This window comes from Peromyscus leucopus, chromosome 16_21 (genome assembly GCF_004664715.2).
Source record: "Peromyscus leucopus breed LL Stock chromosome 16_21, UCI_PerLeu_2.1, whole genome shotgun sequence".
Classification (NCBI taxonomy): domain Eukaryota; kingdom Metazoa; phylum Chordata; class Mammalia; order Rodentia; family Cricetidae; genus Peromyscus; species Peromyscus leucopus.
Genome location: NC_051084.1, coordinates 9,287,157 through 9,303,907, shown reverse-complemented (window position 1 = coordinate 9,303,907; position 16,751 = coordinate 9,287,157). Strand labels below are relative to the sequence as shown.

Below are 16,751 nucleotides of genomic sequence, written 5' to 3'. Positions count from 1 at the left end.
GGGGGTGCGAACAGGACAGTTGTCATCAGTGTCCGGGCAGAAGGACCCGACACAGCTCAGGAGCTGGAGAAGTCAAACTGGGCACCTGGGGATCCCCAGCCCTGGGCTTCCACCCCAGACTCACGGCCTGGGCACTGAGACTTTGCTGAACCCTGTGCTGCGGGACGGAGCGCTGTTTGTCACGGTGTCTCTGAGCCGCCTAAGGCCAACTGTCTCCTCAGGTTAGTCAGGATGAAACCTAAGAGATGAAGTTTCCAGAGAAAATACACACAGCACTTGAAATGAGTGTTCACGGAAACAGGTGCTGTCGGAGTCCTGGTGAGGCTGTGGGGCTGCGGTGGACACCTGCATCGGGAGGTGACTGGAGTTTTCACAGCTCTGGTCAAGCACTTTTGACCCTGTGTTATCTGTGACTTTCAGTGCTGGAATCCCCATTCACCTCTGCTTTTACTTTCTACTTCTGTTATGTGTAGCTGGGATTTGAAGACATCAACTCAAAATCCACAGAAAGAAAAGATTTATAAATTTAATTTTTCTCCACACTATTGAACAGGGATGAAACCTAGAATCCCCAGTGAGTACCTCTGCCATGAGAATTACCTCTGCCCATTGTCCACACTGCACAGGCCTGAGGAACTCAGGAGCCAACTGTTATCAGATCCAGTGTTCCAGAGGCCTGTGACATTCATATCCCTCATCTAAACAACTCATAAAGTGTGAGTGAATGTTTTAGCTAGTCTTTCTCTGTCCCACCAGCCAGCTCCCAAATCATGATATGGAGACTTATTATTAATTATGAAAACTCACTTGAAAGCTTAGGCTTGTTTCTCATTATTCTTATAACTTAAATTCACCCATATATTTTAATCTAATTCTTTTTCCTAACTTGGTTACCTTTACCTTGTAAAGTCCATGAATGCTGCTTTCTCTGCATCTCTAGCTTCTCCTATATGTTATGCTTCCTCAACATCTCCTGGTGACTCTGCCTTCCTTCCCAGAGTCCTCTGTGCCTGGAAATCCTGACTAGTTATTGGCTGTTCAGCTTTTTATTAATCCAATTAGAGTGATGCTTCTTCACAGTGTATGAAAAGATTATTCCACTACATTTTCCCTTTTGTCTAAATTAAGAGGAAAGGTTTTTAACTCTAAGAATGGAATATACATACAATAAGGCCAATTACAAAGTAAGAAATACCTTTACAATGTCTAGTCCATTAATATTTGGCAAATTTAGAGGAAAAACATTCTATTATCTATCCTGTCTTGATGAATCCAAAGATTTGTACCTAATTTGCTTTCTATCAAGACTAAGGAAAACTGTAACTATAACTATCTAGTCTTCAAATCCATCAGAGATCTGAAAAAGATATAATATTACTCGAGTAAACAGAAAGTGCTGAGCAAGCAACTTCCAAAACTATGAAATGTCAGACACATCTGGCTGCCTGGTGAGTCACTCCAGGGTTCTTCTGCAATGCTAGGACATCCATCTTCAGCCTACAGGTCCGGATTATCTGACAGACTTTTCTGTGAAGCAGGAATTTTTGAAGGACTGTCCCACCTTGTCTTGGCAAGGTTCAACAATCTTTTCTTTTGTGTCCTGCTTGTCCAATTTGTACAGCATACTGTCAACAGTTAAGACAAGACCAGTTTCTTGCCCAAATGGCTATTCTTTCTCTAGGTGGAGGTTTCTGTGTCCAGCCAACAACTCTCAAATACCCAGCAGCTGCTTTCCAAATAATTGACTTGGAGGCTTAATATTACTTATGAATGCTTGGCTGGTAGCTCGGGCTTATTACTAACTAGCTCTTACATTTAAATTAATGCATAATTCTTATCTATGTTTAGCCACGTGGCTTGGCACCTTTTCTCAGTCCAACATTCTCATCTTGCTTCCTCTGCATCTGGCTGGTAAGTCCTTGACTCCACCCTTTCTCTTCCCAGAATTCTCCTTTTCTGCCCACCCTGCCTACACTTACTGCCTGGCTGCTGGCCAATCAGCATTTTATTAAACCAATCAAGTAACAAATCTTTACAGTGTACAAGAGCATTATCCCACAGCTCTTGCCACCGTGAAAGCAAACTCTATATGGAGTTCCTTCAGTACCCATCATCTTCTCTGAAGTGAATTGGTTCTGCCAGGAGCAGATGTGTCTCATTGTCATGAAAAGCATTATGTTGTTATAACATTTTGAATGTCATATTCTGTAGGTCTTTGAAGTGTTTGAAGATCAGCTATCTATCTAAAACATATCTCTGTATGACCTTGAAAGCATTATGGTGATATTTTATTTGTATTCAAATGTTATTTGTATGTTAATAAATAAAGTTACCCGGGGGTCAGAGCTATTAGCAAGCCATAGGAAAGCAGGGCAATGGTGGCATACGCTTGTAATCCCAGCACTTGGTAGGCAGAGCTAGGTAAGTCTCTGTGTGTTCAGGGATACAGCCAGTATTGGATACACATGCCTTTAATCTCAATACCAATCATAGAAAACCTGGAAGTCTATACAGACAGGCCATGACGAGGCGGTCATGTGATTGGGTTTACAACCAATGAGAAGGCAGAACAGAAACACTATAAAAAGACAGACACACAGGAAGTAGCTCTGGTTTGGAGAGGTAGGGCCACCGCAGGAGGAAGGATAAGGTTTTAGCTCTTAGCTCTGACCTCTTGGCTTTCTTCTTTGCATTGGTTCTGTGTTTCTTATTTAATAAGATGGTTGGTTACATCTACATTTAATGCCCAATGTGACAAGAATCCATTAAAAACCGCTTGTCTTGGCAGCAGGTCTGGTTTCTGGCCTGGGCGGCCTGGCTCCCTAGCTAGGGCCCAGGTCTGACTGACCCGCAGCTGGAGCTACTTGCAACTGCTACAAACAACTCAGGCCTGCCCTGCCAAACAGGGCCCCTGCCTGTAAAGCCAAGGCTTGACTCGGCTCAAGTGGCTACACTTTCTTGCTCTGTCTCTGTCTCTGTCTCTGTCTCTGTCTCTGTCTCTGTCTCTCTCTCTGGATTCACACCTCGAACACCAGGTGACTGTTTTGAAATTCCCTTGGATTTCTACTGTTCTACACAGACTTGGTAAGTCAATTAACATATCTATTTAAAAGAGAATTTTTTCTACATTAAAAAAATAGGCTTTATGTGTACATTGGAAGGAAATTGGGCTTTGTTTGAAATTTTAGGCACTCTGATAATGGAACAAATATATGAGAAGATTAATATTGATCAAATTATTTAGTTTATTATTTTTTTATCCTCATTTTACTATTTAAAAAGATAGTCAATTTAAGTGCCAGGATAACAATCTTAGAAAAACTTGTTAAACCTGTAAAAATGAATTATAGACAAATTCAAATTCAGACAGAAAAAAAATAACAGTGAAATTGTTTCAAAATTGGATCATAAGGTTAAAGAAAGAAAGCCAGTTTTCACACAATCACCCTTAATTTATCCAGTAGCCATACAGTAGCTACCTGATGAAGAGAACGAACAAAATACTTGGATTCCAATTGAAATGTTAGACTTACGAAGATTTAAGGAGGCAGTAGCATCTTATGGCATGCATTCTGCATATGTAAAGCAAACGTTAAACACCTGGTGAACTTGTAATAGGATTTTACCAAAGGACTGGCAGGATTTGGCACAGGCGGTTCTTGAAACTGGACAAAATCTCCAGTGGAAATTGTGGTTCAATAATGAGGCTAAAAATATAGAAAAACAATGGAGGGATAAAGCAATACAAGGCTGCCAGGATCAGCTTATTAGAGAAGGCCAATATGCTTCAATACAAACACAATGTTTATATGATGTCCAAACCCGAGTTCAATGTCGAATGGTACCCTTGAATGCATGGGAGAGAGTTGAGGAACCAGGAAAAAAAATGAGTCATTTACAAAGGTATACAGTGCCCAAAAGAATCTTTCACAGACTTTTTACAAAGATTGACTTCAGCAGTACAGAGAATGGTCCCAAATTCAGAAGCCAGTTAGATAATAATCGAATCTTTGGCCTTTGAGAATGCGAATGCAGCATGCAAAAGAATAATGAGGCCATTAAAGGCAAGATCTGCACCTTTGCAAGATTGGATTAGAGATACGGTTAATGTTGAGGCTTATGACCATGATGATATGTGGGTAGGAGGAACAATTTCAAAAGGTTTGAGAAATGTTAGATGTTTTGGATGTGGAAAGCAAGGACATCTGAAAAGGGACTGTAAACAGTTCATTCCTAGAAATAATGTTTCTTCAAGGAACACTGGCAACAGAATGTCCCTTCCTTCTAGAGTATGCAGAAGGTGTGGTAAGGGAAAACACTGGACCAACAAATGTAGATCAACAAGGGATAGAGAAGGTAATCCTTTGCCTCAGGCTTCGGGAAACTCCCAGAGGGTCCTCAGGCCCCCACAGTAAATCCAGTTCAAAACTTTCCTGCAGTTGTAGAGGAAACCCCTACTCAAAGCAACTAAATAACCAAATGCCTATTGGAATAAATCATGTTGGTCGGGATGATGAAACAGAGAGAATAGGAAATTCAGGAAAAAACAAAAAGAAATTTTTTTGGCAAACTTCTGTTAATGAACAAAAACCAAAATTAACGATAAAAATAAATGGTGTTTTGTTGTCTGGTCTGGTAGACACAGGTGTGGACATTATCATAATTGCACCAGAATTTTGGCATCCAACTTGGCCTCTTTAGGAGGTAAATGTCCAACTGTTAGGAATTGGGACATTATCTCTAGTGAAACAGAGTGCAAGTTGGCTCGAATGTATAGGTCCAGAAAGACAGAGAGGAAAATTAAAACCATATGTGGCTAACATAGCTATGAACCTGTGGGGTTGAGACTTGTTGCAACAATGGAGTACTCAGATTAACATCCCTCCAATCTCAGAAACAAATCATAAACTAGCACATGTTTCTGAGAGAAATATTAGAAGATATTATTCTAATGAGTGGTCACCAGCCATCCATGTTATACAACAACAGGGCACAACAACTGATAATCTTCCAAAAACACCAACAGCTCTACCTTTAAAATGGTTAACAGACAAGCCTGTATGGGTCCAGCAATGGCCTTTAACAACAGAGAAACTCCAGGCTTTAGAAGAGCTGGTAGAAGAAAAGTTAAATGCTCAGCATATTGAAGAATCAACCAGCCCTTGCAATTCTCCTGTATTTGTTATTAAAAAGAAATCTGGTAAATGGAGAATGGTAACAGACCTTAGAGCAATTAACAAAGTAACTCAGCCAATGGGCTCTTTACAATCTGGAATTCCTTTGCCTACTCTGTTACCAAAAGGATGGCCTCTCATAGTTATTGATTTAAAAGACTGTTTCTTTTCAATACCCTTACAAGAAAAAGACAGAGAAAGATTTGCTTTCATAGTGCCTACTTATAATAATTCTCAACCGGTTAAAAGATTTCAATGGAGGGTCCTCCCATAGGGAATGTTGAATAGCCCAACTCTGTGTCAATACTTTGTACAACAGCCATTGGAAGTGATACATAAAAAATTTCCTAAATCTATAATTTATCATTATATGGATGTTATTTTATTAGCTGACTCAAATGCAGATACTTTAGAAAGAATGTTTGAAGAAGTAAAGAAAATTTTGCCTTGCTGGGGATTACAAATTGCTCCTGAAAAGATACAAAGAGGAGATTCTATTAATTATTTAGGATATAAAATAGAGCTACAAAAAATTAGACCCCAAAAGGTACAAATTAGGAGAGATCTACAGCAGACTCCTAATGATTTTCAAAGATTATTTGGAGACACTTCTCATCTACAAACTATTGTTGGGGTAAAAAAATGATGAACTAAATAATTTGTTCAAAACCTTAGAAGGTGACAAGGACTTAAATCGTCCAAGAGAATTATCACCTGAAGCTGAGAAAGAATTGGCCTTGGTAGAAAAGAAAGTACATGAAGGGCACGTGGATCGTATTGATTCAAAGCTGGATTGCATTTTGGTTATTTTACCTTCTAGGCATTCTCCTACAGGAATATTAATGCAGAGGGAAGATATTATATTGGAATGGATATTTTTACCAAATAGACCAAATAAAAAATTAAAAACTTATGTGGATACCCATCTTCTCTCTCCTTCAAAATTATGGTATCTTTTTCCATTGATTATCATTGCATGCATATATGTATTTGTATAGACAAATGCATCCCTAAATATAATCAGCAAAGTATGTACAGTGTTACTTTTATGTATGTTTTCAGGACTGACCATCTGGCACTGGGCAACCAGTCAGTGTGTTCTTTCCTGGGGAAGAGCACTCCCAGCTTTATTCATTTGCCCATAGATCTTGGGGTAGTGGTGAGGCTCCTTGGAATTTCTCTCACACAGTTTGGCATGTTTATAGGTGTCATCCTCATTCAGCTCATGTTTGGTTAGTCATTTTCCTGAGACTCCATGTGTATACCTTTTGATGTTTCTAAGAGACACAATCTCACAGTAAAAACCCTCACCTTCTATTTCTTAACAATATTCCACCTTTTTCCTACAACGTTAATTTATATACAATGACTACTCAGGCAATAGTAAGACACAGAATCATGTTTTCTTGTTACCTATTCCAAGTCATTTAAATTTCTTTTAATTTTATTTAGGTTGCTATGCAATTTATTTTAAATGGTAGTGTGATCTACAGGAGGTACTTTTTTAATACCATCATTTTAATTACTTCACCTAAAATGAGAAAAAATTAGTCCAGTTGCTTTGTGCAATCACCTATTAAATAAAATAAAAAAAAAACTTATGTGGAAAAAATCTCTGACTTGATTTGGAAAGGAAAATTGAGACTTTGCAAATTAGCATGAATAGACCCAGCATAAATTGTCGTACCTTTAACTGAGGAGGACATTGAAAAATTATGGATAGAAAGTGAAACTTTGTAAAAAGCTTGCAGTAATTTTTTGGGAGAAACTAACAGCAAATATCCTCAAAGCGATAGAATTGATCTTATAAGGAAAGCTGATCTTGCCTCGAATTGTACAGCAAAACCCATATCTGGAGTTCATACATTTTATACAGATGCCAACAAAAAAGGAAAGGCAGGTTACAAATCAGAAAATTTAAGTAAAGTGGTTCAAAGTCCTTATAATTCAGTTCAAAAATCAGAATTGTATGCTATTCTGTTGGTATTAATGGATTTTTCAGAACCTCTCAACATAGTAACTGACTCTCAGTATGCTGAAAGAGTGGTATTACATATTGAGACTGCAGAATTTATCCCTGATGCTTCAGAATTAACTTCACTATTCATTCAATTACAATACAACCAGGATAAGGAGTTTATATATAACTCACATCCGATCCCACACTGGTCTGCCAGGCCCTCTAGCACAAGTCAATGATGAGATTGATAAATTATTGATAGAGAATGTGCTGGAGGCCTCAGAATTTCATAAAAAACATCATGTCAATAGTAAAGGTTTAAAAAAGGATTTTTCCATAACCTGGCAACAAGCCAAAGAAATAGTAAAGAAATGTCCTACTTGTTCCTTCTACAATCAAAAGCCATTACCAGCAGGATGTAACCCAAAGGGTACTCAGAGGAATGAAATCTGGCAGATGGAGATGTTTTACTTTGCAAATTTGGAAAATTGAAATATGTACACCACACCATAGATACTTATTCAGGATTTCAATGAGCAACTGCTTTGAGTTCTGAAAAAGCTGATTCTGTAATCACTCATTGGCTAGAAGTTATGGCCATCATGGGTATACCTGCACAAATCAAAACTGACAATGCTCCATCATATGTCTCTGTTAAAATAAAACAGTTTTTTGCTTATTACAATATAAAGCATATTATAGGCATACCACATAATTCTATAGGTCAAGCAGTTATAGAAAGATCAAACAGAACTCTAAAGGATATGCTAAATAAACAGAAAGGGGTAACAAAACCCCCCAGAAATAGACTGCATAATGCTCTATTAACTTTGAATTTTCTGAATGCCAATGAGAAAGGAACAACAGCTGCAGAGAGACATTGGATAATAGAAAAAAACTACAGAATTAAATCAGCCTATATACTTTAAGGATGTGCTGACCTCAGAATGGAAACCAGGATATGTGTTACTTTGGGGACAAGTTTTTGCTTTTATTTCTACAGGAGAAGATAAGCTGTGGGTACTATCAAAATTGATAAAGATTCGATTTGAACAAGAGAGACCTCTTAATTAGAGGAGGTGATAGTTCATCAACCAGCATGAGCATCCAATTTAAACTAACTTGTACCAGTAACACATGCCTTTTCATTTAATCAGATACTAACTTGCCAAAAAGGAACATCCCAAAAAAACCTTGGGGAAAGTTTTTTGTTTTTGTCTTTTAGGAGAATGAAGGTTAAGGAATTTGAAGAACACAGGACAAATGAGACAAGTGAAGAAAAGGGACAAATCATCTATCCCAGGAAACAGAGTGAAACGGCGTATGGGTATATATCATCTAAAAATTTTTATGTCTTCCTAAATGTTTGTTTCTGCTTTTCTCTAAAGATTTAACACTATTGGTCTTCTAATAGTTCCAGTTCAATTAAAATTTAAAGCTGACTTTGGAGTTGGAGAATGGCTCTCTCCTTCTTTAAACTCAAGCATGTTGTTAAAAGGAAAATGCAAACTCCCTGTATCATGCCAGAAGAAAAGAGCCATCTTCTGCTATGGGACAGGACAAAAGCCAAATTAATTAAGGGACTATTCTATTACTAATCTCAACTCTTTGATTCTATTCTGACTCTTTAAACTTTTCTTAAAGTATGAATTTTATATCAAAATTTACAAGATTAATATATATATATAGATATATATATATACATTTTAAACTTTGTTAAGATATGAATGGTCATATAGAGTAATAATTCTAAAAAGAAAAAAAGGCGTCAATTAGCTGCATATATATGTCTTTGTGTTTGAGTCTCTTATCAGTTTTTTGCAGGAAATTATGACCAGGCTTAAAATCAACTGAAGTCTCCAGGAAGAAGATGGGACCCCACAACAACAACAATTCCATGTGGACAATAATAATATCACTAAGCTGACAAACATCATCTGCAGATCAGCTTTGAACTACAAAGTGCTCAGAGCAATTTTGAGAGAGGAGCTGAGATGATCCAGTCTCAAAGACTACTTCAATAAGGATTTGAGATAAACCCTGAACTTTGGCATTATACACAGACTGGATAATAATGAAGGATATAGTTACCTTTCCTAGAATTTGACAATTAACCTAAATTTTTTGTTTTCTGGATAAAGATACCTTCATCCATACCCAGCAGGAAGCAATTTCAAGAATACGATGCCCACATTCCCAAAGAGGTGGTGTGGGGCAGGTAGGTTTTTTGGTCTTTTAATGGGTTTTGTGTCTGGGATAATTTTCATTGATTTGGGGGGGTGATTACAAGTTGTTGTCAAGGTTTAGGAAAAGGGCTAAGCAAAGGAGATTGGGTTTAAGGTTCTTGTTTTTTAAAAAAAGGAGAGAAAGAAAAGAAAAAAATGTAAATGCTTTACATTGGATTGTATTGTTTTATATTGTATACAAATTATATATATTGAAATTGGTATTGTTAGAAAATGCTATATGTATATTTCTAATTGTACTTATACCGTTCATTTAACAATGTAATTCAATTTTCTGATCCTTGAATGTTGTTATTACCAACTATTAGGATATAAAGAAATGAAAGTTAGTAGTTAGACATTATAATAGAACTTGTAGTTATATTAGGTATGTTTTAAAAATTGAGCAGATATATTTTAGATAGACAGGTTATCTTCAAACCCTTCAGAGATCTACAGAATATGGCATTGAAAATGTTTTAATAACTTAGAAAATTTTTCTTTTTTGACATGACTATGAGACATGTCAGTCCTGGCAGTACCAATCTATTTCATAGAAAATACGGGCATTGAAGAAATTGCAATTGGAGTTAACTTTCATTGTGGCAAAAGTTAGCCACTGGACAATAAAGTATCCTCGAATCAACTGCTGACAAACAGGACAGACAGGACATGAAACAAAGGACTACTGATTCTTGTCAAAACAAGTGTGGTTATGGCTTTATCAAAAGGCATCTTCTGAGGCCAGGACAATATGGCACCATCCCTGAAGTGGCCTTTGCAATCTGGAAAAGGTACAGTACCTTTTTCTTCGAAGGCAGCTGAACAGGCAGTGGGCTGATGGCTTCTGTTGTGCAATGGAACAGCAGCTGAAACAGTTATTCTTGAAGAGTAACTAAGCTCATGCCTCTCAATAGTAGAATGGAATTATTAGAGGGATGTGGATAAGAACGGGATGCTGAGATGAAGCCACATACACACATAGCCAAATAGAATGGACAGCTGAATTTAAAAAACATCAACAATTTCCAGAATTTAAAATGCTGAATCATGACATGACACTAGTGGAATTCAGGTGTTTCTGGTATATAGACTGCTCTCACCCAATGTGAGGTTGAACTGTTGACCTTGTGTACATCCTACTTCACCAATGAGTCTGTCAGATACGCTAAGCCTATAGGCTGAAGATGATGCCCCAACACTGCAGAGAAACCTCAGGTGACTGTCCAGGCAGCTGGCTGTTTCTGTCAACTCACAATTTTTTGGAAGTTGCTTGCATGTACTTTTTTTTGTTGTTATTAGCTAATATTATTTCCTTCTTGGGTCTCTGAGGGAGTTGAATATTAGTTAGTTATAGTTGAAGATTAATTAGGATAGAAAGTGAATTAGATACAATAGGATAGATAATGGAATTATTTTCTCATTCAGAGAAATGAACTAGACATTGTATAGGTATTTATTACTTGTATATATTGTATATAGTTATTGTACTTTTGTATAAACTTTTTCTTATGTTAGTTATAAGCTTTTTCCTTTTTATTAAAATAGAAAAGGGGAAATATGGTGATATTTTATTTGTATTCAAATGTTATTTGTATGTTAATAAATAAAGTTGCCCAGGGGTCAGAGCTATTAGCAAGCCATAGGAAAGCAGGACAATGGTGGCATATGCTTGTAATCCCAGCACTTGGTAGGCAGAGCTAGGTAAGTCTCTGTGTGTTCAGGGATACAGCCAGTATTGGATACACATGCTTTTAATCTCAATACCAATCATAGAAAACCTGGAAGTCTATACAGACAGGCCATGACGAGGCAGTCATGTGATTGTGTTTACAACCAATGAGAAGGCAGAACAGAAACACTATAAAAAGACAGACACACAGGAAGTAGCTCTGGTTTGGAGAGGTAGGACCACTGCAGAAGGAAGGGTAAGGTTTTAGCTCTTAGCTCTGACCTCTTGGCTTTCTTCTTTGCATTGGTTCTGTGTTTCTTATTTAATAAGACGGTTGGTTACATCTACAAAGCATACCTAACATGACTATAAGTTTGATTGTTATAGATGACTAAGTTAAGGCATTCCTTAAGTATATAGGTTGGTTTAATTCAGAAGTTCCTTCCACAATCCAGTGTCTCTCAGCAGCTGTAGTTTCTTCATTAGCAATCAAAAAATTCAAAATTAATTTAAAGTACCATATAACTCCTTGTGTTGTAATATTTCCAATCTTTACATGGCTTTTTAAAATTACTTCTCTCTTTAAAGACTTCATTTTTTTAAAACTGCTTATTTTTTATGACTGTCTGTATTCTTTTCTTTATTTTTCTTAAACTTATGCACACAGTTAAACACAGTGTAACCTGTTTAGAGGTTTTGTCTAAACCTGCTTTACTGTGTATCTGTAACCTTTTCTGTCTGCATGAGCAAAACCTTAAACCACTGAGTAGCTGAGCTCATGGTTCACTGGTGGCTCAAGCCTGCAGGTAGTGGCCATGAGCTGCATTTCTGTACCACGTGAGAGGCTGCAGGACTAGGAAGCCATGTTTGGCTCCATTTTTGTATGTTTGGAACCTTTTTTTTTTTTTTTTTTTTTTTTTTGGTTTTTCGAGACAGGGTTTCTCTGTGTAGCTTTATGCCCTTCCTGGAACTCACTTGGTAGCCCAGGCGGGCCTGGAACTCAGAGATCCACCTGCCTCTGCCTCCCAGAGTGCTGGGATTAAAGGTGTGTGTCACCACTGCCCGGCTTGGAATCTTTTTTTAAGCTGTCTCAGGTCTTATGTTGAAACATGTGCCTGGAGGTTGAGCATCATTTGTAGTGAGACTTTCTCTGTCTCTTTTCCCAAATAAAACATGGATACTTATTATTAGTTATGGAGGCTTGGCCGATAGCTTAGGCTTGTTTCTAATTAGTTCTTATAACAAATTAACCCATATACTTTAATCTAATGTCTCAGTTAGGCTTTACTACTGCTGTGAAGAGATGCCATGACCATGGCAACTCATAAAGAAAACATTTAACTAAGGGTGGCTCGCTTACAGTTTCAGAGGTTCAGTCCATTATGATCATGGATGGGAGCATGGCAGCATGTTGGCAGACATAGTGCTGGAGCTGAGAGTCCTACATCTTGCAGGCAACAGGAAATTGACTGACTGTCACATGGGGGAAGCTTGAGAAAAAGAGACCTCAAAGCCTGTCCTCACAATAACACACTTCCACCAACAAGGCCATACCTCCAAATAGTGCCACTCCCTTGGGGGCCATTTTCTTTCAAACCACCACATCTATGTTCTGTTTCATTTGGTTTGTCAAGACAGGGTTTCTCTGTGTAGCCCTGGCTGTCCTGGAACTTAATCTGTACACCAGGCTGGCCTCAAACTCAGAGATCTTTCTTCCTCTGCCTCTTGAGTGTTGGGATTAAAGGCGTATACCACCAGGCCTGGCTTTCTTTTGTTTTATGAGACAGCTTTCCACTGTGAGACCTGACATATGTGGGCTTCATAGAATCCGGTTGTTTGTCAGGTACTGTATGGACAACCCTCAGGCCCTGATTCCAATGTGGACCTGGTGCCACTGGCTTAGTTTTCTAACACCCTCCTTCTGTGTACTTCAGATCATCTCCTCACACTTGGCCTTGATGCTCACACTGGCACAGCAGCCTGCACCATCCCAGTCCCCAGCAGTGGGCTTCGGACCAATCACTGTGTCACTTCAGAATTGTCACATACAAGATGCAACATGATCTTCCACACAGATGGCTTCAGAGAGTCCTGTGTGGAATTCCCACTGGGCAACCATGATCTTGTCATCAATCATGTCTTCTTGACTCTAGCTGCAAAGAGACTCAGTCTGCCTCAGCCTCGGATCCCACAGCACAGTAATGCTGACCTAGGAGCTCAGGGAAGCCATGGACAGGACAAACCCGAGATCTTGTTATTGTCATGACAGTGAGTCCATGCTGTGTTCTGTAAAGGGCTGCTGTTTGCCCTCCATGTTCATTACCTTGGTACAGAGGCCCCTGGTTGTACCTGAAATCCTCAGAGAACACCAGCTTGTTGGAGTCCTTGCAGACAGGGTCCTGAAATGTGGTGGCTGAGGTGACACACATACACTGTTGTCCCTCAGACTGAAAAGTGCTGGGTACTGGGACACTCTTCTCACCTCACGGTGCAGCATGCTGAACTTGCACAGTCCTGCTCCAGTCCCATCAGTCAGGATCCCCGAGGCTTCCACTCTCTCACCCTGAGGCAGGGACCCGTCCATGTGCTCCGTGTCTTCACTGAAGTGGGAGCTTGCCGAGGTGACCCTGGTGTCAGGCAGTGGGGAGAGTGAGGTGAGGACAGAATGCATGCCTGGAGCCTGTGAAGGTCAGGGAGGTGTCAGATCCTCTGGAACAAGAGTTATTGGTGGTTGTGAGCTGTGTGGGTGCTGAGAGCTGAAGCCAAGTTCTCTGCAAGAGCAAAATTGCTCTGAATCACTGAGCCAACTCTCCAGCCCCTCCTAATTAATTTTTAAATAATTATCTTATTGTGTGTTAACAAAATGATATTTTGTCTGAGAAATAACCATTTTCTAAAATAAAACAACAGAGTGAGAAGAATGGATCTTTATTTTTTAGGCTTTTTTTTCCCCCTGCAGGCCAGAAGAGGGTTTCCAGATCTCATTACAGATGGCTGTGAGCCACCATGTGGGCGCTGGGAATTGAACTCAGGACTGCTGGAAGAACAGCCAGTGTTCTTAACCTCTGAGCCATCTCTCCAGCCCGAATGGATATTTTTACACTTTACCTTTTTCCACATCCTCTTTTTGTCCATTTTGTTAGAAGGTCACTGGATTTTCCTGCCTCATTTTGCATGCAACCATCATTTTGGTTGAAGTTTATGGGGAGAAAAATCCAACTTTTCAGCTACACAGAAGAGCTGTTATGTTTAATGTCTTTACATAGCCATGGACACTCAGTGTGATACAACAATAGAGTAACACTTTTAAGCTTTTAAAGTAAAGACATATATATTTTTTAATGTATGAGAGGGTTTTGCCTGCATGTAGATATGTGTAACACATGGTTCCTGCTGCCCTAGGTCAGAAGAGGGATTCTGATCCTCTGCAGCTGTACAGGTGGTTGGGAGCTAACTTGTGGGTGCTGGTCCAGGGCTAGGGAGCAGTGGGGTTGAGCTGAGGAGAGAGTGGGGTTGAGAGGGAGCAGAGTGAGGCTGGTGCACACCTCTGTCTTCCTTGGGGTTTCTATTGCTGGGATAAACCCAATGACCACAATGAACTTGGTAGAGAAAGGGTTTATTTGAGCTTACACTTCCCCATCACAGTCCATCCATCCCCTTTAATCCATGTAAGTGATCCAGGACCTTGGAGGCAGGATCCTGGAGGCTCCAGCTGCAGCAGACACCATAGAGGACACTGCTCGCTGTCTCGTCCCTTAGTCCCTCATCTGCACTGCTCTCAGGATTGTCTTCTGTGTTCCCCAGTACAGTGTCAAGCTTTGAACACTCAATGGCTTTTCCAGCCCCAAGTTCTGAATCCTTCCACAATCCTCCCCAAACACGGTCAGTTATGTCTCAGCAACACCCCACCACCTAGAGCCTACTTCTGTCTTAGTTAATGTTTGCATTGCTGTGATAAAACACTGTGACTGGAAGCAAATTGGAGAGGAAAAGGTTTATTTATTCTTACCTTTCCAAGTATCAGTTCATCACCTAGAGAAGTCAGAGCAAGAACTCCAGCAGGGCGGGAACCCAGAGGTATGAACTGAAGCAGAGGCCATGGAGGAACACTGCTTCCTGGCCCAGTCCCCATGACTTGCTCGGCCTACTTTCTGATACAGCCCAGAACCACCTCCTAGGAATGGTACCACCACAGTTGGCCAGACATCTCATATCAATCACTAATCAAGAAAATGCCCTGGTGACTTGTGATATTTTATTTTACTCATTAACAAATAAAATTTGCCTGAAGATCAGAGGACCAAGCCAATCACTAGATTAAACATAGAGGCCAGACAGTGGTGGCACACTCCTTTAATCCTAGCACAACAGGCAGAAGCAGAGATCTGTTTGGATCTCTGTGAGTTCAAGACCACCCTAGACTACACAAGATTAATCCAGTCTAAAAGAAACAGAGCCAGGCAGTGGTGGCACACACCTTTAATTCCAGCACTTGAGAGCTAATACCTCTGCTCCCAGTATTTGGGAAACACACACACCATTAATCCCAGCGTTTAGGAAGGTTGAGACAGGAAGTGATATGGCTGGGCTGAGAAAGGCAGATAAGGCCTGAGGAGACAGGAACTCAAAGCTTTCAGCTGAGGACTCAGAGGCAGTCAGTCTGAGGATTTGTGGAGACAGGATCTGCTGAGGAGTTGGCGATGTGAGAAGTGGCTGTGACTTGTTCCTTTGTCTCTCTGATCTTTCAGTATTTACCCCAATTACTCACTCCGGGTTTTTATTAAGACCAATTAGGATTTGTGCAACATACTTGGCTTAAACCAACATGGTTGAAGGTATTTTCTCAGTTCAGATTTCTCTTCCCAAAAATCAAACATCACACCTCCCAATGCAGGGTCACTAGGACTGAGAACTGTGAGTGGGAGGAGGTGTATGAGCCCCACCCCCACCCCACCAGCTGGAGCAACAGTGATTAACCCTCCTGGGGGAGGCCCCACTGTTAGGAGGGCTGGACTACAGAGAAGGGGACACAGTGGGTTCCAGTTCCATTCCTGTCCCTCAGTCCTAGGTGACATTGGTGATATAATCACAGGAGACTGATAAAGTCAGGGTAGGTGGGGAGAGGAAAGAGAAGTGTGGATATTTTTACTTCCCTCAGAACAGGAAAATCTGATTTTAGAGGGACTGAGGAGAGATGGAGAGATAGATAGATAGATAGATAGATAGATAGATAGAGATAGATAGAGATAGATAGATAGATATAGATAGATGATAGGTGGATGAATGGATGGATGGATGGATGGACGGATATTGTTATATTTTATTTGTAATGAAATGTGATTTTAACTGTATGTTAATAAATAAAGTTGCCCGGTGCTCAGAGCTATTAGAGCCATAGTGAAAGCTGGGTGATGGTGGTACACGCCTTTAATCCCAACACTTGGTAGGCAGAGCTAGGTAGATCTCTGTGTGGTCAAGGATACAGCCAGCATTGGAGACACACGCCTTTAATCTCAATACCAACCATAGAAGAGGTGGAGGTCTGTACAGACAGGCAGTAACGAGGCAGTCATGTGGTTGGGTTTACAACCAATGAGAAGGCAGAACAGAAGGTCTATATAAAGACAAACAGACAGGAATTAGGTTTCTTTCAGAGAGGTCTCTTGGCTGAAGAGACTAGCTGCAGCAGGCGGGTAAGGCTCTTAGCTCTGATCTCTTGG

The 16,751-nt window shown here is 39.9% G+C and overlaps 1 protein-coding gene across 2 annotated transcripts in view; it reads right to left on the bottom strand.

Annotated features, from left to right (window-relative positions):
• Positions 1-16,751, bottom strand: part of LOC114686366 (H-2 class I histocompatibility antigen, L-D alpha chain-like) — a 293,638-nt gene that overhangs the window by 58,743 nt on the left and 218,144 nt on the right. The gene's annotated exons all lie outside the window — the stretch shown is intronic.